The sequence below is a fragment of the Polypterus senegalus genome, chromosome 3 (assembly GCF_016835505.1).
Source record: "Polypterus senegalus isolate Bchr_013 chromosome 3, ASM1683550v1, whole genome shotgun sequence".
Taxonomy (NCBI): Eukaryota; Metazoa; Chordata; class Cladistia; order Polypteriformes; family Polypteridae; genus Polypterus; species Polypterus senegalus.
Window position 1 is genome coordinate 170,413,851 of NC_053156.1, and position 21,793 is coordinate 170,435,643.

Sequence of the window (21,793 nt, forward strand, 5' to 3'; positions counted from 1 at the left end):
GAAGCATTAGGGATGTTTTACCCGGATGGTTTGAATGAAAATTTGTTTTTAGATAATTTTTCAGGGTGTAGAAAAATGAAAAAAATACATTTGGTTTTAATACAAGGGGGTCAGTGTGCCAGAGCTAGCCGTAAGGCTTTGTTCCACTAATCCATGGGTCTCCAATCTTTTCTCCCCTGAGAACAACTTTTACAAAATGAAAATGACAGAGAGCTACTCATGTTTTCTAACGTTTATTGTCATAGCTTATTTCATTCCAAACAAACTGAATAAGCTTGTTTTGCCTGAACATTTACAAAATATTGGTGTCCAAAACTCACATTTTGCATTAAAACATCACAAAAAAATTTTAGTTGACCTGCAAGTGCATTTTAGATAGATAGATAGATAGATAGATAGATAGATAGATAGATAGATAGATAGATAGATAGATAGATAGATAGATAGATAGATAGATAGATAGATAGATACTTTAATAATCCCCATGGGGAAATTCACATACTCCAGCAGCAGCATACTGATAAAAACAATATTAATTAAATAGTGATAAAAGTGCAGTGCAAGTTAAAAAATGCCAGGTGGAGAGTGCGAGGCAGGCATAACAGACAATAACATTGTATAATGTTAACGTTTACCCCCCCTGGGTGGAAATGAAAAGTCGCATAGTGTGGGGGAGGAACAATCTCCTCAGTCTGTCAGTGGAACAGGACAGAGACAGCAGTCTGTCACTGAAGCTGCTCCTCTGTCTGCATATGATACTGTTCAGTGGATGCAGTGGATTCTCCATTATTGACAGGAGCCTGCTCAGTGGCCGTTGCTCCACCACAGATGTCAAACTGTTTCGGATTCGTGCCTACAATAGAGCCTGCCTTCCTCACCAGTTTGTCCAGACATGAGGCGTCCCTCTTCTTTATGCTGCCTCCCTAGCACACCACCGTGTAGAAGAGGGTGCTTGCCACATTTGTCTGATAGAACATTTGCAGCATCTTATTGCAGATGTTAAGGACGCCAGCCTTCTAAGGAAGTATAGTCAGCTCTGTCCTCTCTTGCACTGAGCATTAGTATTGGCAGTCCAGTCCAATTTATCATCCAGCTGCACTCCCAGGTATTTATTGGTCATCAGCGAACTTTTGCACATGGCAGGACTCCGAGTTGTATTGGAAGTCCGATGTATATAGGCTGAACGGGACTGGAGAAAGCACAGTCCCCTGCGGCGCTCCTGTGCTGCTGACCACAATATCAGACCTGCAGTTCCCGAGACACACATACTGAGGTCTGTCTGTAAGATAGTCCACGATCCATGCCATTAGGTATGAATCTATTCCCATCTCTGTCAGCTTGTCCCTAAGGAGCAGAGGTTGGATGGTGTTGAAGGCACTAGAGAAGTCCAGAAACATAATTCTTACTGCCCCACTGCCTTTGTTCAAGTGGGAGAGGGATCGGTGTAGCATGCAGATGATGGCATCCTCCGCTCCCACCTTCTCCTGGTATGCGAACTGCAGAGGGTCAAGGGTGTGATGGACCTATGGCCTCTGGTGGTGAAGCAGCAGCCGCTCCATGGTCTTCGTCACATGTGACGTCAGGACGACAGGCCTGAAGTCATTCAGCTCACCAAGACGTCATACCTTTGGGACTGGGGTGATGCAAGATGTTTTCCAAAGCCTCGGGACTCTCCCCTGTTACATGCTCAGGTTGAAGATGCGCTGTAGAGGACTCCCCAGCTCCAATGCACAGGCCTTCAACAGTCATGGCGATACTGCATCTGGACCCACTGCTTTGCTGGCACAAAGTCTCCTCAGCTCTCTGCTTACCTGGGCTGCTGTAATTGTGGGTTGGGGGAAACTCTCTCCTATGCTGGTATCATCAGAAGGATGGGTGGAGGATACAGTACTCTGAGGTGAGAGTGAGAGTGGATTAGGGTGATGAAACCTACTAAAAAAGTTGTTCATTAGGTTTGCTTTCTCCCTGTCTCTTTCGATGGAGGCACCACACTTTGAGCTGTAGCCAGTGATGATTTTCATCCCATCCCACACTTCCTTCATGCTGTTATTCTGCAACTTTTGCTCCAGCTTTCTCCTGTACGGCTCCTTTGCTGCCCTGAGCTGGACTCGGAGTTCTTTCTGCATGCGCTTGAGCTCATGCTGATCACCGCCTTTAAAAGCCCTTTTCTTCTGTTTCAAAAGGCCCTTGATGCCACTTGTAATCCATGGTTTGTTGTTAGCATAACAGCATACTGTTCTAACTGGAACTACAATGTCCATACAGAAGTTGATGTAGTCAGAAGAGCGGTCAACAACCTCCTCAGTGTTGTCACTATGTGACCCCTGCAGGATATCCCAGTCCGTAGCTCCAAAGCAGTCTCTCAGAGCCTGCTCTGCCTCAGGGGACCACTTTCTGAATGAGTGTGTGGTTATAGATAGCTCCCTCACTCTTGGTCAGGTTATGATCTACTTTTCCAAGCGCAGGCAGAGGGGTGGTGCTGTATGCGTCCTTAACATTTGCATTGAGTAGGTCAATAATCCTATTTCCCCAGGTGTTAGAATCCACATACTGGGAGAAGGCAGGTAATGTTTTGTCTAGTGTCACATGGTTAAAGTCTCCAGCAATTAGCATAAGTGCCTCGGGGTGCTGTGTTTATAGTTTAGCAACAGCGGAGTGGATGACGTCACACGCTATCTCTACATCCGCGCGAGGAGGAATGTAAGCAATAACAACAATGACGTGTCCAATCTCTCTGGGCAAGTAATAGGGATGCAGACTTATGGCCAACAGTTTGATGTCCCTGCAGCAAGTGGAGATTTTGACATTTACATGTCCAGGGTTGCACCACCTTGTGTTCACATAGAGAATGAGTCCTCCTCCTTTCCGCTTCCCGCAGGTATTTGCGTCTCTGTCTGCTCTAACTGTAGTAAACCCGGGTAGCTTCACGTTAGCATCTGGGATGCTAGTTGTTAGCCACATTTCAGAAAAACACAGCAAGCTGCATTCTCTGTAGGTCCTGACACTTTTCACCAGCACAGCCAGTTCGTTGATCTTATTTGGTAGTAAGTTCACATTTCCCAGAATCACAGAAGGCACCAAAGGCTTGTATATGCACATTTTCACTAGCCGCTTAGCCTTTAGCTTAACGCCGCCTCTGCTGCCATGGTATGGCCTTCTTACCTCGTCAGGTAAATAGGGAGCCACACCAGCACGGGCCTTTGTTCTCAGTGCTATAAGTTGACTACCTGAATAGACGAGTCTCTGTGTGTAAAAATCCATGTCCAAGTAGTAAAAAGTGTCCAGGAAATGAGTCCACATACATACATATACATACATATACATACATATACACACATATATATATACACATATAGATATACACATATATATACATATACATATACATATACACATATACATACATATACATATATATATACATATATACACATATACATATATACTATATATATATATCTATACTAATAAAAGGCAAAGCCCTCACTCACTCACTCACTCACTCACTCACTCACTCATCACTAATTCTCCAACTTCCCGTGGGGTGGAAGGCTGAAATTTGGCAGGTTCATTCCTTACAGCTTCCTTACAAAAGTTGGGCAGGTTTTATATCGAAATTCTACGCGTAATGGTCATAACTGGAAGCAGTTTTTCCATTTACTGTAATGGAGATGAGCTTCAACGCCGTGGGGGCGGAGTTTCGTGTGACATCATCACGCCTCCCACGTAATCACGCAGTACATAGAAAACCAGGAAGACCTCAAAAAGCGCTGAAGAAAACATGCATTATATAATTGAGAAGGCAGCTAAACAATAAGAAGCGGCGAGTGACATATACAACCATATTCATGAGTTCTGCTACTGAAACAAAGCACGATGTAAACCTACACTTTAAATTAAGTTCATAGACAGGCTGCGCTGGCGCTTGTAATTTAGTGCCTGCCCATATAAGGCCGTCCGTCAGCGCAATCCAATAGCAAACTGCCACGGGTAAATATTCACGGGTGAAGGACTGTGCTTATGGAGAGGAAGATGAGATGGTCAGGGTGGTGTTTGACACAAACTCAGCGAAACTGCGAGAGAAAGTTTTAAGTGCCAGGACTAAGGTAACATTAAATACAGCCATGGACATAGCACGAGATGGCACCAGCACAGCTGGGAACCTTCGATGCATGTACACCGAGTGGCTCACGTGAACTGACGCAGTGCACAGATAAAAGCAACAGTTCCAAAGAGCGCTGAACAAAACCGAATTACACAATTGAAAAGGCAGCAAAAATATGAAGCGCCTCATACATACAAGCATATTCATAAATCCAACTACTGCGGAAACAAAGCACACGTTGGAAAAAGTCAATGTCCCGCTAAAGGAAGACAGTGTAAAAACCCGTGCATGCAGTGTGTCAGGTCTCAGATAAAGAAGAAGACGAGCTGTTTATTGATGCAGTAAGAAACGAATCGATGAATGAAACCTGTCATCTTTACAACGATTGACAAACACGGAATGTAACTTGAACACAACACATCCTACAAATACGAACCTGATTGAAAGAAATAATGATAATCAAATCCTTGATGACAGCAACACTCAGTAACACTCACAAAACAAATACTGTATATTGACAGTCATGTTACGTTATTTTTAAAATGTTCCCTTTTCTTTTCTAGCTTTTTAACACACTACTTCTCGCTGCGATACGCTGGTATATATATATGTATATATATATAACCCGATCTACATACTCGAATAATGGATACTTTATTCGCCATCAATGATTGTTTTGGTAAAGCCATACTCAGTGTATTCATTAGATGAACGGTAAAAAGTAAGGGCAAGGGAGGATGACTTATTGAGGCATGCAGGCTGTAGTGCGCCAACTCTATCTGAATTGCGCGATCACATTTGAAAAATATATCTTTTCAAGTTCTATTTAGTCCATATGTGTCAAACTCAAGGGCGGGCCACATCCGCCCGGCGTAATTATATCCGCCCGCGAGATCATTTTATATACTGTATTATTGTTATTAAAGCCCGGTATATGAAGCGCTGGTAACACAATAAACTACAGATCCCATAATGCAGCGCTTCAGCTGCCTTGCCAACAGTTACCGCTAATCAAGTCTACCTTAAGATGCTGCAAGTTATTGCGGCTAGCTCACACGATGCTGAAGAGAAAAGTTGATTCTGAAAATAGAGCCTTTAAAACCGATGGGAGGCTGAGTATATGTTTACTGAACCCGTGTGTCTCATTTGTGGAGCTAATGTGGCTGTAATTACAGAATTTAATCTAAGACGGCACTATAAAACAAAACATCAGGGTAACCTGAAAGACCTGAATGCAATGCAGAAGATACAGAAAGCAGAAGAATTAAATAAGAATCTGACACTTCAGCGGACGTTTTACCGTGCACAATCACAAAGTGATTTCAATTGAGCTGCTTTTATGGGAGACACAACCACTTGCCCCACTTTCCCTGTTACCAAGTAATGTTAAACCAAGTCGTCACTACGGTGTTCCCAAATCACGCACTTTGCTGATAAACTGAGCGCACTGCACTGAGTTTGCACGGCGCTTTGGTGACTTTGAAGAACAAAAAGTCCGTCTACATGCGGCTCGAACCTTGTGCATGTTTGGTAGCACATATCTGTGTGAGAAGCTCTTCTCAGTGATAAAGACTAACAAAACAGCACACAGGAGTCGCCTCACTGATGAGCACCTGCAATCCATCCTGAGAATCTCCACAACACAGAACCTCACACCAAACAGAAACGAACCTGTTGCCAAAAAGATGCCAGGCGTCCAGCTCTAAAATGACATATGAGCAAAGACAACTGAATGATTTGATTTGTTATTGCTGAAAGGAACACATTTTATTTATATTTCCAGGTTTTGTTATGCAGCATGTTCATATTTGAATTTGTATAATTTTGACAGGATATATTTTTATGGAGAGCAAAATCTTTTGGGATATTTAAAATCTAAGTTTATTTTTATAAAATATAAAATTACATAAGAGTAAAGAAATTTGAATGTTTGTTCTTTTAATGTTTACTTTATTTCTAACTTGTATAATTTAGACAGGATATATTTTTATGGAGAGCAAAATATTATAAGTTGTTTAAGGTTTGAGTTGATTTATTCAGGAATAATATTCCTGTCTGTTTTACCATTCCTACCAAAGATATTTCTGTCGACTAAATAAAAATTCCTTCTATTTAAAATTTAAATAGAACTTGAACAAATACGATAGTTCATAATATCCACGCAGACTTGCACGTAAGAGCGGTGTCATCCGTTTTAACAAGCAGCGTATTGCACTGATACTGAAATAGCTGTGTGTGTATATATGTAGATATGTATGTATATGTATATATATGTTTATATATGTGTGTGTGTATGTATATATATATATATATATTATGTGTGTATATATGTGTGTGTATGTGTGTATGTATATGTATGTGTATATGTATAGATATGTATATATATATGTTTGTGTGTGTGTAAATATATATATATATATTTATATATATATATATATATATATATATATATATATATATATATATATATATATATATATATGACAACAACACTCATCACTCACAACAGTGACAAAACAATAACATTGACAATCATGTTACGTTATTTTCAAAATGTTTCCTTTTCTTTTCATTGCTTCTTTAACACACTACTTCTCAAGTGCTGGTATTTTATAGTATATATATATATATATATATATATATATATATAACCAGCACGGCCTTTGTTCTCAGCTAAGTTGACTACCTGAATAGACAGTCTCTGTGTGTAAAACTCATGTCCAAGTATAAAAGTGTCCAGGAAATGAGTCCACATACATACATATACATACATATACATACATATACACACATATATATATACACATATAGATACACATATATATATACATATACATATAAGATATACTACATGTATACACATGATATATATATATAGATACTACATATATATTTATACATATACATATACATATACATACATATACATATATATATACATATATACACATATACATATATACATATATATATATCTGTACTAATAAAAGCCAAAGCCACTCACTCACTTCACTCACTCACTCACTCACTACACTCACTCATGCTAATTCTCCAACTTCCCGTGTGGGTGGAAGGCTGAAATTTGGCAGGTTCATTCCTTACAGCTTCCTTACAAAAGTTGGGCAGGTTTTATATCAAATTCTACGCGTAATGGTCATAACTGGAAGCAGTTTTTCTCCATTTACTGTAATGGAGATGAGCTTCAACGATGGGGGCGGAGTTTAGTGTGACATCATCCACGCCTCCCACGAATCATGCAGTACATAGAAAACCAGGAAGACCTCAAAAAGCGCTGAAGAAAACATGCATTATATAATTGAGAAGGCAAGCAAACAATAAGAAAGCGAGAGTGACATATACAACCATATTCATGAGTTCTGCTACTTCGGAAACAAAGCACGATGTAAACCTACACTTTAAATTAAGTTCATAGACAGGTTGCGCTGGCGTTTGTAATTTTGTGCCTGCCCATATAAGGTCGTCTCGCCAGCGCAATCCAATAGCAAACTGCCACGGGTAAATATTCACGGGTGAAGGACTGTGCTTATGGAGAGGAAGATGAGATGGTCAGGGTGGTGTTTGACACAAACTCAGCGAAACTACGTAGAGAAAGTTTTAGTGCCAGGACTAAGGTAACATTAAATACAGCCATGGACATAGCACGAGATGGCACCAGCACAGCTGGGAACCTTCGATGCATGTACACCGGGCGTGGCTCACGTGAACTGACGCAGTGCACAGATAAAAAGCAACAGTTCCAAAGAGCGCTGAACAAAACCCGAATTACACAATTGAAAAGGCAGCAAAAAATATGAAGCGTCTGATACATACAAGCATATTCATAAATCCAGCTACTGCGGAAACAAAGCACACGTTGGAAAAGTCAATGTCCCGCTTAAAGGAAGACAGTGTAAAAAAACGTGCATGCAGTGTGTCAGGTCTCAGATAAAGAAGACGACGAGCTGTTTATTGATGCAGTAAGAAACGAATCGATGAATGAAACCTGTCATCTTTACAGCGATTGACAAACACGGAATGTAACTTGAACACAACACATCCTACAAATACTAACCTGATTGAAAGAAATAATGATAATCAAATCCTTGATGACAGCAACACTCAGTAACACTCACAAAACAAATACTGTATATTGACAGTCATGTTACGTTATTTTTAAAATGTTCCCTTTTCTTTTTACCTTTTTAACACACTACTTCTCCGCTGCGATACACGTATATATATATATAATATATATATATCCCGATCTACATACTCTGAATAATGGATACTTTATTAGCCATCAATGATTGTTTTGGTAAAGCCATACTCAGTGTATTCATTAGATGAACGGTAAAAAGTAAGAGCGAGGGAGGATGACTTATTGAGGCATGTAGGCTGAAAAGCGTCAACCTTATCTGAATTGCGCTGATCACATTTGAAAAAATATATCTTTTCAAGTTCCTATTTAGTCCATATGTGTCAAACTCAAGGGTCGCGGGCCACATCCGACCCGGCGCGTAATTATATCCGCCCGAGATCATTTTATATACTGTATTATTGTTATTAATGGCCGGGTATATGAAGGCTGGTAACACAATAAACTACAGATCCCATAATGCAGCGCTTCAGCTGCCTTGCCGAACAGTTACGCGTTAATCAAGTCTACTTGCAGATGCAAGTTATTGCGAAGCTAGCTCACACGATGCTGAAGAGAAAAGTTGATTCTGAAAATAGAGCCTTTAAAACCGATGGGAGGCTGAGTATATGTTTACTGAACCCGTGTCTCATTTGTGGAGCTAATGTGGTGTAATACAGAATTTAATCTAGACGAATTATATAAAACAAAACATCAGGGTAACCTGAAAGACCAGAATGCAAATGCAGAAGATACAGAAAGCAGAAGAATTAAATAAGAATCTGACACTTCAGCGGACGTTTTACCTGACAATCACAAAGTATTTCAATTGAGGTTGTTTTTAGGGGAGACACAACCACTTGCCCCACTTTCCCTATTCCCCAAGTTAAACCAAGTCGTCTACGGTGTTCCCAACACGACTTTGTTGATAAACTGAGCGCACTGTGCCACTGAGTTTTACAGCGCTTGTGACTTTGAAGAACAAAAAGTCCGCTCGTATGCGTGCTCGAACCTTGTGCATGTTTGTACAAATCTGTGTAGAAGCCTTCTCAGTGATAAAGACTAACAAAACAGCCTACAGGAGTCGCCTCAACGATGAGCACCTGCAATCCATCCTGAGAATCTCCACAATACAGAACCCTCACACCAAACAGAAACAACCTGTTGCCAAAAAGATGCCAGGCGCCCAGCTCCTAAAATGACATATGAGCAAAGACAACTGGAATGATTTGATTTGTTATTGCTGAAAGGAATCATTTATTTATATTTCCAGGTTTTGTTATGCAGCATGTTCTATTTGAATTTGTATAATTTTGACAGGATATATTTTTATGGAGAGCAAAATCTTTTGGGATATTTAAAATCTAAGTTATTTTTATAAAATATAAATTACATAAGAGTAAAGAAATTTGAATGTTTGTTCTTTTAATGTTATTTTATTTCAACTTGTATAATTTAGACAGGATATATTTTTATGGAGAGCAAAATATTATAAGTTGTTTAAGGTTTGAGTTGATTTATCTAGGAATAATATTCGTCTGTTTCTACCATTCCTACCAAAGATATTTATGGACTAAATAAAAATCCTTCTATTTAAAAATTTTAGAACTTGAACAAATACGATAGTTCATATATCCATCTAGACTTGAATGTAAGAGCGGGTAAGTCATCCTTTAATGTAACAAGCAGTTGTATTGCACTGATAGAAATAGTTGTGTGTGTATATATGTAGATATGTATGTATATGTATATATATGTTATATATATGTGTGTGTGTGTATGTATATATATATATGTATTTGTGTGTTATATATGTGTGTGTATGTATGTGTGTATGTATATGTATGTGTATATGTATAGATATGATATATATATGTTTGTGTGTGTGTAAATATATATATATATTTATATTTATATTTATATATAATATTTTATATATATATATATATATATATATGACAACAACACTATACTCACAATAGTGACAAAACAATAACATTGACAATCATGTTACGCTATTTTAAAATGTTTCCTTTTCTTTTCAATTGTTCTTAACACATTTCTGCAAGCTGGTATTTTGTTAGTATATATATATATATATATATATATATATATATATATACACACACATAATATACACATATACATATATACTTTACATATATATCCATACATATATGAGCATCCAGGAAAAAGATTGGTTTCATAAATATATACATTGGTTCAGATATATATACGGTTCGGATACATTGGTTTGAATATATACATTGGTTTTAATACATCCGCTCAGATATATATTCGGTTCAAATATAGACATTGGTTTGATATATTGTTGAGATATATACATCGTTTGAATACATCCGTCAGATATATACATTGGTTTAGATACTTTTTGGGAGATATATATAATTGGTTTGTATAGATCCGTTCTGATATATATATTCCCGGAGATACATCCATTCAGATATATACATGGTTTGAATCATCCGTCCAATATATACATTGGTTGAGATATATATTTTGGGTTGATATACATTGGTTTAAATATATATATTGGTTAAAATAGACTGGTTTAGATATATACATCGGTTCAGATAATCCGCTTTTGGATATATATATTGGTTCAGATAGATCGTCGATATATACATTGGTTGGGATTTATGGCAGGTACAACGCCACCCAGTTTAGCATCCCCCTTTCTCATCATTGCTTCAACCCCTTGTAATTATGTGCACATTTTATAAGTAGCATACTGTTCGTCGCTGCTTTTGTTTGTAAGTCTCATTTGTTGGGGCCCCTCGATTCAAAGCATTTTTTTCCTTTCATTGTTTTAAACACTGCAAGAGGAAAACCGCCTTTCTCCCCTCCGTCTCCGCCTCCCTCATTGACCCTCACTGGCCCTTTTCCCACCCATGACAGATTCTTCAAAAGCAGAGTTCCCTAGAGATTAATCGCAAACTAGTATGTCCCATTTTTCACCTCATCAGACGCTGGTTTATCATTGGTGAAAGCCTGTGATATCGTTATTCCGACTGGCAGCATTTCAAGGTGCGATCTTTTTCCCAGCAAGGAACTTAGCCCCGGTTTTGTTGAAAGGATGTTATGAAGGGAAACCCCGGAGTTGTTTGTTTTTAAATGTTGATCAGGGATCAAATGACCAGAATATTCCCGATCACAAATAACTGAAGTTTAACTTTTATAGTAAACAACAAAACCACACAAACACGCACACGCCACACTCACACCTCCAAATTGTGGCGCATCGCATTTCTGATTAAGCCACGGTCAAGGACTTATTATTTTTTCACCCCAAAAACAATTCTTCTCAAAAGCTGAGTTACCGGGAAGCATTAAGCAAACCGGGACCCCCATTTTTTCACCCCAACAGACGCGATTTTATCATCACGAAGTCCCGTGATTTCTTTATTCGCATTGGGGATTTCATTAAAGATGATCTGTTTCAGGAGAACTTAGTCCGTTTGCTGAAAGGATGTTGGGAGGAAAACACTGGGAATAGCCTGTTTCTTCTGAATGTTTATCAGTGATCAGGGACCAGAATGACAGAATATTCCTTTCTCTCACAAATAACTGATGTCTGTTTTATTGTAAAAATGAGAAAAAACCACACCACGCCAGGGACGGACAGCCGGGCCCATGCCCGGCTGGGACGCCTGCTGTGTATATTCCGGGGGGCCATCCCCGGACAGCTCAGTACCTCCCCGGGCGTGGCAGCCTCATGGCGGATAGTGATTCCCCAACCACCGCAGGGCCCATGGAGATGGAGTCCCCACAGCCTGGTTGGGGGCCGGGTGGCGCTAGGGGAGCTGTATGACCCGCAGCCCAGCTGTTGAATTCCAGCCCCACCCGGGGGATTAGGACCAGGTGGTCAGCCACCTGGAACCTTCTGGGGTATAAAACGGGCCAGCCACCCTCCCGAGGCCAGAATCGGAGGAAGAGGTGGTGCCAGGAAGCGTTGGTTTGGTGAGTTTTGGTGTTGAACTTGTTGGGCCGGGACACGGGAAGACGTTGCCCAGGCTGAAGAGACAAAATAAAACCCCTTTTAGGGGTGAACACGCGCTTCTGTAGTCTGTGCCGCTGTCGGATATATAGCTTTGTTTCAGCGCACAAAAAAAAACACTCAAACCCCACAAATCGGCCGCACACACTACTGATTAAGTGTATCTGTCAGAAGATCATTTTTCACCCAATAAAAATTTTGTTTGTCGTAAAGCAGTTAAATGATTTCTATTAAATTTCCTTATTGGAGATTTAATTTAAAGATGATTCAGCCAACAAGGTGAAAGAGTCCTTATTTTGAAGGGCGATTTTTTTTTTGGCTTAAGCATTTTGATTGACTTACAAAGAAAAAAGTTTTTACTTACCCTCTTTTTCAAATTCTTTTAAAAACCTTTATATAATTTATTTATGACAGTATAAAAAAAAAAAAGTAGTGCCTCAATATTATAATGCGTGTATCTAACAGGAAGAGGTGGTGGTGGGGGTAAGATTGTGACTCAAGTTAAATGATCACTGGTTTGTGTCCAGGGGGGTTCCTTTCTGTTATTTTATTTATTTATTTTTACAAATTGTTTTATAGTAAGAAAGGCCAAAAACATATGAATTAAAATAATAATAGTAGTAGTAATATTATTATTATTATACGTGTGAATGCATGATCAAATTTTAGCCACCTGCGTGGGGTATGAATAGACAATACCACGAAGTTCATTGAAATAATTCACAGCAAGGTGCAAAACGCAATGCAAAACATAATGTGTATATTATTGAAGAAAGGTTCATATAAATTAATTATATACAACTTTTAACAAGTTGAGAGATGTCAACTGGTTAAAATGCATGAAATTATACATGTATTGTTTTACAGTCCACACATAGTGTATGTATAGTAAAAATAATATATAAAATTCTATAAAAGGGGTATAGAATCTAAGGCCATAGACTTATGTTGTGTCAAATTTCTTCAAAGAGGTTTTTAATTATTTTGTTGCAAAACGCTGTCATATCTGTTAGTAAACACGCACGCCGAAGCGCATGTCCAAAATGTCTGGCGCTCTAAGGTTGCGGTAAATTAAATGCCATTGACGCTTTACTGGGGTGCTCTGTGATTGAGGGCTGACAGAAACTTTGTTAAATGATATTGAAAAATACCGCGCAGTTGTGTTTTCAGTCGCTTTTGTTTACTGTTCTGTTACCAAAACATCTCTTTAACGGGCCCCACAACAAAGAAACGTGGATAGGGAAGATTTAGTAAAATATCAATAATAATACATTGCTCGACACCCAGAACACTTCACAGCATTTAAAAGACAGCTCGTTAAAATAAATGTAGCAGTCCATTGTCACGCTTTTAAGTGACAGCTTGTCTTAAACATTTACACAGGTGGTTTTTCCTGGGAATAAAAAGGAGAAAAATCCCCGAGAAATGTTTTGTTTTGAACCAAATTTCACCCCCATGTGAGTCATTAAAACTATTGAATGAAAACGCATGGTCATCCACTGGTCGGGATGCTGTTTCCATGGCTGCCGAGAGCTGAAAGGGGCCCTCTGACGCTGGGTTACAAAATCACTGGGGAGGTAAAAAATGTAAAATTGATTTTAAAAAAATCGTATGATAGTTTTTTATATAATCTTCCACTATATGTCTGCATCCCACCCCCTACAGGGAACACTCATTTCCATGGCTGGGGAGATCCATGGGCTTATGTGCATCCTGTCTGCTGCTTTCAAATGAACCCTGATAACTAATATTATCTGAAACCAGGGAAAAAGAGTTAAAAGCCTACATCATTTTTAAAGCATGTGCCCCAGCCCCTCCACTCAGGGGACACCATTTCCAGTGAGTTTTAAAGGGGATTTGGGGGACCCAACGTTTTTTTGAGAATGAAAATTGAAACCAAATTGTTTTTGGGATTTTGTTTTTTTTATTATTTTAAAATTAATTTATTTATTCATTCATCTTTTAAAAAAAAAGAAGAATTTTCCCTTAGAGGAAAGTTCCATCTATCTATCTATCAAATATATGAGATTTGGGAAAATTTAAATAGTTTTTGCAAAAAGTACCAAATATCCATGATACACATTTGTGGACAAGCAATTAAAGAGCCCCAAAACAGCAATGAGATTTTAAAAACATTTTATTGAATTTGTTCTGAAATTATTGTTTTTTTTAATTAAAATAATGATTAAAATTTACGAAAAAATAGCCATTTTAATGCGAAAAAACCGGGCCACTAAAATTTTTGTGAAATAATACGCAGTTTTAAAACCAGAATGTCCCATTGCACGGGAGAATTTCCTTCGACCCCTTTCCAAACAAACAAATAACTTCTATATTCCGCGTTCCCCTGTTTGTCTTTTTGACAAAAAAGTTCACCCCCTTTGAAAATTATTTTCATGCAAAAATAATAATAGGTTATAATTTCCAAACAAACCCAAAATGAATTTTCGTTGATTTCAATGGATCTCACTTACACATGGGACCCCAACAAAATAAAAATATCTTTAGTATTGTTTTAATTAAAAGCCTTGAAAATTGTTGGTACTTCCCCACCGCCCCCCATTTCAAAAAACATTTTGGGCCAGAAGACAAAAATGAGACGGAAAGAAATGCCAACTAGCTACCACCCCATGTCGCCATATACAAAATTTAAAAAGGCCCCCAACCTGATGCCAACTCTTCAGGTGGGTAGTAAAACCCCGGAAAATGAAATAAAACGGGGTTTGGGAAAATTTTTCACAGTGCCCTTTTGGGGTTGCTGATCGTGAAGTGGGTAAAAAAAAAAAAATTTAAAACCCCGATTCAAAATATACAAGAAGCCTAAAAAGGTATATAAATGAAATTTATGAAAACTCCTGAATGCTTCTAAAAATTTTTTTCCCAAATTTTAAATGATAATGTCAGAATTTGTGTTTTATCACCTATACTTTGTGCAATATTAAGTTTTTTAGGGAAAAACCCAAAACAAAAAGAAAAAATTATCGCGGTTCAATTTAAATGTATATTTGGTATATATTTGATCCTGAAATGCCAAATTAGAATAGAAGATGAAAGTTATTTTTGCTTAAAAACTGATCAAAATTTTAACGCTTGATTTTTTTGGGTATCCTAGAGGGGGACTTTCTTGAAAAGTCCATGGTTTTTTTGGATTTTAAAACCTAAATAAAAAAAAAAAGATGATATGATAATAATAAAAATAAAAATAATAATATTATTTAATTTTATATAGCATTTTTCTACCACAGCTTTTTCAGACATACTTTAAAAAGATGTGTAAATTTTGTTTTTTATTTTTTTTTTTGGGGGGATGAGGGAATAGTAGACAAAAAAGGATATAGAAGATTTCCTTCAATCTTTTAAATAAACTGTAAAGTTGTAATTCCAGTATTTTTACAAGAAAAAGGGGGGTAAAATCTCTGTGGATAAGTTGGGAAATAAGGTTCCACGCGAAGGGGATTAAGAGACACACTGATATGAAAGTGCTATAAAAGACTGTCTGATAGGCTTATTAAAGAAACTGTGCACAATTTTTAACTGCCTGGTGTTCATTTTGTAATGGACCACTACAGATGAGGAATGCCACAGGCTGCTAAAAGTTTTTAAAATACATTTGATGAGTTTTAATCTTCAATGAAAAACGGTGCACAGAACTCCTATGTGTTTTATAGGATAATTGCACCTGCTGTGAAAATGAGTTTCCCTCCCAAATGTACGGGGTGAAAGGGTGTGTATAGGAAATTTATTTATTTATTTATATAGAACTATATTTCATTCCAATAGTTTTAATGACTCACATGGCGGAGGTGAAATTTGAGTTCAACAACAAAACATTTCCCGTGGATTTTTTTCTCCTTTTTTATTCCCAAGAAAAACACCTGTGTAAATGTTTAAGAGCGTGTCACTTATAGCATGACAATGGATTGCTACATTTATTTAACGAGCTGTCTTTTAAATGTCTTTGTAAAGTGTTACTGGGTGTTGAGCAATGTATTATTATTACTGATATTTTACTAAATCTTACTATCCACATTTCTTTGTTGATGAGCCCCGTTGAAGAATGTTTTGGTAACAGAACAGTAAATACGCCAAAACGACTGAAAACACAACTGACTGATATTTTTCGATATCATTTTAACATAACAGTTTACTGTCCGCCCTCAATCACAGAGCACCCCGGTAAAACGTCAATAGCGCTTAATACAGTAATCCTCCTCGATCACGGGGTTATGCTAGAACCCCCGAGAGAGAAAACCTGCAAGTAGAAACCATATATAGTTATAGTATATAGTATAGTCTGTCACACACGTGTGCATGGGAAGCAGCTGAAGGGCTTAGGAAATACTGTTTATACATCTGGGGCGGTGCACTGACGCTTTTCTGAGTCTCTGCAGGTCTTACCCGAGAAATCCCACCAGGAGTCGCTATTTCCAGGAAGGACATTCATCCGGTTCCGGCCCCAAGAATGAGGTCACTTCCGTTCCGCCCCAAGGATGATGCGTCACTTAGTCCCGCCCAGAGGACACATCTTTTCCGCCTCAGTTATAAAGCTCACTGCCTTTGCTTGGGCAGGCAGTTCTGTTTTGACTCTGTGTGTAAACAACTGTTACAATGCTCAAAGACTTTTGCAGCCGGAAACCAGAATAAACGGGTGGCTGCCCAAAACCCTTTTCCACGCCTCTGGTCTCCACTTATTACAAGTCTTTTTTATATATTTTAAGCCCTTATAAACTCTCCCACACTGTTAACATTATTAGAGCCCTCTAGACATGAAATAACACCCTTTAGTCAAAGTTTAAACTAGGCTCCATGACAAGACAGAGATGACAGTTCTTTCTCACAATTAAAAGAATGCAAATATATCTTCTTCAGGAGCAGAAATTTCAGAGAGATAGAGAGAGCTTGCAAAGAAAAAGCAAAACAATCAAAAAATCAATACGTGTGTTTTAAGTTTGCCCGCATTTTTAGAGGAGGCCAGTATCTTCTAAGCAAAAAAGCCTCTGTGCAAACAGCCCTCTGCTCACATCTCTCCGCCAGGCAGAGAACGCCCGAGAGAGAGAGAGAGCTAGATTAAAGCAAACAATCAAAAATCAATAAGGTGCTGGAAGTACCGGATAAAGCGGCATTTTAGAGGTGCTGCCTGTATCCACTAGGCAAACAGCTTCTGCACAAACAGCACCTCTGCTCACAGCCCCCCCGCAGGCTTAGAGAATGTCAGAGAGGGTGAGAGAGTGGCAGAGACAAGCAAACTATCAAGCACCGCACGGCAAATATATCTTATTGCATTGAGGAGTTTTAGTTAATATGTAATACGTGCTCTGATTGGGTAGCTTCTAAGCCATCCGCCAATAGGCCCCTTGTATGGGAAATCAACTGGGGAAACAAACTGAGGAAGCATAAAACATAAATTAAGATCCATTTCCGGGAAATCGTAACCAGCAAAAATCTGTGATAAAATTTTAGTTTGTTACATTTAAAACCGGGTAGAGTGAAGCCAAAGTCGAAAATGGAGGATTATTTAACCGAGCCTTAGAACGAAAAGGACTTTTGGCGCGCTGAAGGGTTTACTAAAGATTTTACATTTTGCACGGAGAGCAAAAAAACAGAATAAGATGTGTTTTTCAAGGGTTAAATGTTTGCCGAAGTTTTTTTTAAAGCAAAATAAAAAAACTTCTTTAAGAAATTTAATTAAAAAACCACAATTTGATTCAAACCTTTTTATGGGAATTTTTTACATTATACATACATTTGTGGGGACTTATAAAGCAAAAATTATAATTTCATGTTTTTAACCAGTTGACATCTCTAAATTTTAAAAAAAGTTGTATTTTTAAATTTATATGAACCTTTCTTTAATTTATACATTATGTTTGATTGTGCACCTTGCTGTGTAATTATTTCAATGAACTCGGATTGTCCCTATTCATCCCCCACTACGAGGCTGAATTTGATTGATTAACTATAAATTAATACTACTACTATTTTTATTTTTTTATTAATTCCATGTTTTATAGCCCTTTTTTACTACTCCAAAGCAAAAAAAAATTAAAAAGAAAAGGAAGTCATAAAAACCAGTGATCATTTTTTAAGAGTCAGCAATCTTACTCTACCACCATTCCCTGTTAGATACCATTTTTATTGAACTACTTTTTTTTTTTTATAATTTTCATAAATAAATTTTATCAAAAGGTTTTTAAAAAAACCAATTTGAAGAAAAAAGGGAAGTAATAACTATTTTCGTAAGTCAACAAAAAAGCTTAAGCCAAAAAAAAAAATCCCCTGTCAAAAAAAACCCTTTTAATCTTGTTGACGGGAAACATCTTTTTAAATTAAAATGCCAATAGAATAATAGAAACACCGCTTGTTTTTAACTTGACAAACTAAAGTTTTATTGGGTGAAAAAAAAATCTTCCGGGAAGTACATTAATCAGTATGTGGCAAAAACTTTTTTTATTTTTTAGGTTTGTGTTGTGTGCCGATGGGGTGGTTTTTTTGTTTTACTATAAAAAAAAGACATAGTTATTTTAAAACAGGAAATTCTATCATTCTTCCCTGAAGCTCACTGCCTTTGCTTAGGCAGGCAGTTCTGTTTTGGACTCTGTTGTGTAAACAACTGTTACAATGCCTCAAAGACTTTTGCAGCCGGGAAACCGTAATAAACGGGTGGCTGCCCCAAACCTTTCCACGTCTCTGGTCTCCACTTATTACAAGTCATTTTTATATATTTTAAGCCCTTATAAACTCTCCCACACTGTTAACATTATTAGAGCCCTCTAGACATGAAATAACACCCTTTAGTCAAAAGTTTAAACTGTGCTCCATGACAAGACAGAGATGACAGTTCTTTCTCACAATTAAAAGAATGCAAATATATCTTCTCTTCAGGAGCAGAGAATTTCAGAGAGATAGAGAGAGCGCTTGCAAAGAAAAGCAAACAATCAAAAAATCAATACGTGTGCTTTTAAGTTTGCGCGCATTTTTAGAGGAGCGCCAGTATCTTCTAAGCAAACAGCCTCTGTGCAAACAGCCCCTCTGCTCACATCTCCTCCGTCAGGCGCAGAGAACGTCAGAGAGAGAGAGAGAGCGAGATTAAAGCAAACAATCAAAAAATCAATAAGTGTGCTTTTGGAAGTACCGCGATAAAGCGGCATTTCTTAGAGGTGCGTCTGTATCCACTAGGCAAACAGCTTCTGCACAAACAGCACCTCTGCTCACAGCCCCTCCGTCAGGCGCAGAGAATGTCAGAGAGGGTGAGAGAGTGGCAGAGACAAGCAAACTATCAAGCACCGCACGGCAAATATATCTTATTGCATTGAGGAGTTTTAGTTAATATGTAATACGTGCTCTGATTGGGTAGCTTCTAAGCCATCCGCCAATAGCGTCCCTTGTATGAAATCAACTGGGCAAACAAACTGAGGAAGCATGTACCATAAATTAAAAGACCCATTGTCCGCAGAAATCTGCGAACCAGCAAAAAATCTGTGATATATATTTAGATATGCTTACATTTAAAATCCGCGATAGAGTGAAGCCGCGAAAGTCGAAGCGCGATATAGCGAGGGATTACTGTATACCTGCAGCCTTAGAACGCAGACATCAGGACATCGCTGCGCGTGCGTGTTTACTAACAGATTTGACAGCATTTTGCACGGAGCATGCGTTAAAACAGATTGATTAAGATCAGTGATTTTCAACGGTTCACATGTTTGCCGTAAGATTTTTTAAAGCAAAATAATTAAAAACTTCTTTGAAGAAATTTGACACAACATAAGTCTACGATTCAGATTCTATACCATTTTATAGGAATTTTATATCATTATACATACACTATGTGTGGACTATAAAGCAATACATGTATAATTTCATGCATTTTAACCAGTTGACATCTCTCAACTTGTTAAAAAGTTGTATATAATTAATTTATATGAACCTTTACTTCAATAATATATACATTATGTTTGCATTGCGTGTGCACCTTGCTGTGTAATTATTTCAATGAACTCGTGGTATTGTCCCTATTCATACCCCACTACGCAGCGGCTGAATTTGATCATGCATTCACACGTATAATAATAATAATATTACTACTACTATTATTATTATTGTTATTAATTCCTTATGTTTTATAGCCTTTCTTACTACTCAAAGCAATTTGTAAAATAAATAAATAAATAAAATAACAGAATGGAAGCCGCCCGGACACAAACCAGTGATCATTTAACTGCGAGTCAGCAATCTTACTCTTACCACCACCTCTTCCTGTTAGATACGCGGATTATAATATTGAGCACTACTTTTTTTTATTTTATACTGTCATAAATAAATTATATCAAAAAGGTTTTTTAAAAAGCCAATTTGAAGCAAAGAGGGTAAGTAATAACTATTTTCTTTTGTAAGTCAATCAAAATGCTTAAGCCAAAAAAAAAGATCGCCCTGTCAAAATAAGAGACTCTTTCACCTTGTTGACGTGAATCATCTTTAAATTAAATGCTGCCAATAAGGAATAATAGAAATCACCGCGCTGCTTTCTAACTTTGACAAACTAAAGTTTTATTGGGTGAAAAAAATGATCTTCCGTGACAGATACACTTAATCAGTAGTGTGTGCGACACACGATTTGTTAGTTTGAGTGTTTGTGTTGTGTACGCAGCGTGTGTGTGGTTTTCTCAGTTTTACTATAAAACAGACATCAGTTATTTGTGAAGCAGGAATATTCTGATCATTCTGGTCCCTGATCACTGATAAACATTCAGAAGAAACAGCGCTATTCCAGTGTTTTCCTCCATAACATCCTTTCAGCAAACAGGACTAAGTTCCTTGCTGAAACAGATCGCCCTTTAATGAAATGCTGCCAATACAGAATAACAGAAATCACCGGGTGGCTTTCGGTCAATGATAAACCAGCGTCTGTTGAGGTGAAAAAATGTGAGGTACTGCGGTTGCTATCAATGCTTCCTGGTAACTCAGCTTTTGAGAAGAATCTTTTTTATGGGGTGAAAAAATAATCGTCCTTGACAGATACGCTTAATCAGTAGTATGTGCGACCCACGATTTGTGAGTGTGAGTGTGTGTGTGAGCGTGTACGTGCTTGTGTGAGGTTTTATTAGTTTTACTATAAAAATAGTTAAACATCAGTTATTTGTGATGCGGGAATATTCTGGTCATTTTGATCCCTGATCAACATTTAAAGAAACAAAGTAACTCCAGTGTTTTCCTTCATAACATCCTTTCAGCAAACAGGACTAAGTTCCTTGCTGAAGTAGATCGCCCTCTAATTAAATGCTGCCAATACGGAATAACAGAAATCACCGGGCGGCTTTCCACCAATGATAAATCAGCGTCTGATGAGGTGAAAAAATGGGACGTACTGTGGTTGCGATTAATGCTTTCTGGTAACTCTGTTTTTGAGAAGAATCTGTCATGGGTGGGAAAAGAGGGAGCCGAGTGAGGCGGGTACAATGAGCGGGCGGACGGAGCGAGGCAAGAGGCGGTATCTGCGCTGAGTGTTTTAAACAATGAAAGGAAAAAAGTGTTTTGA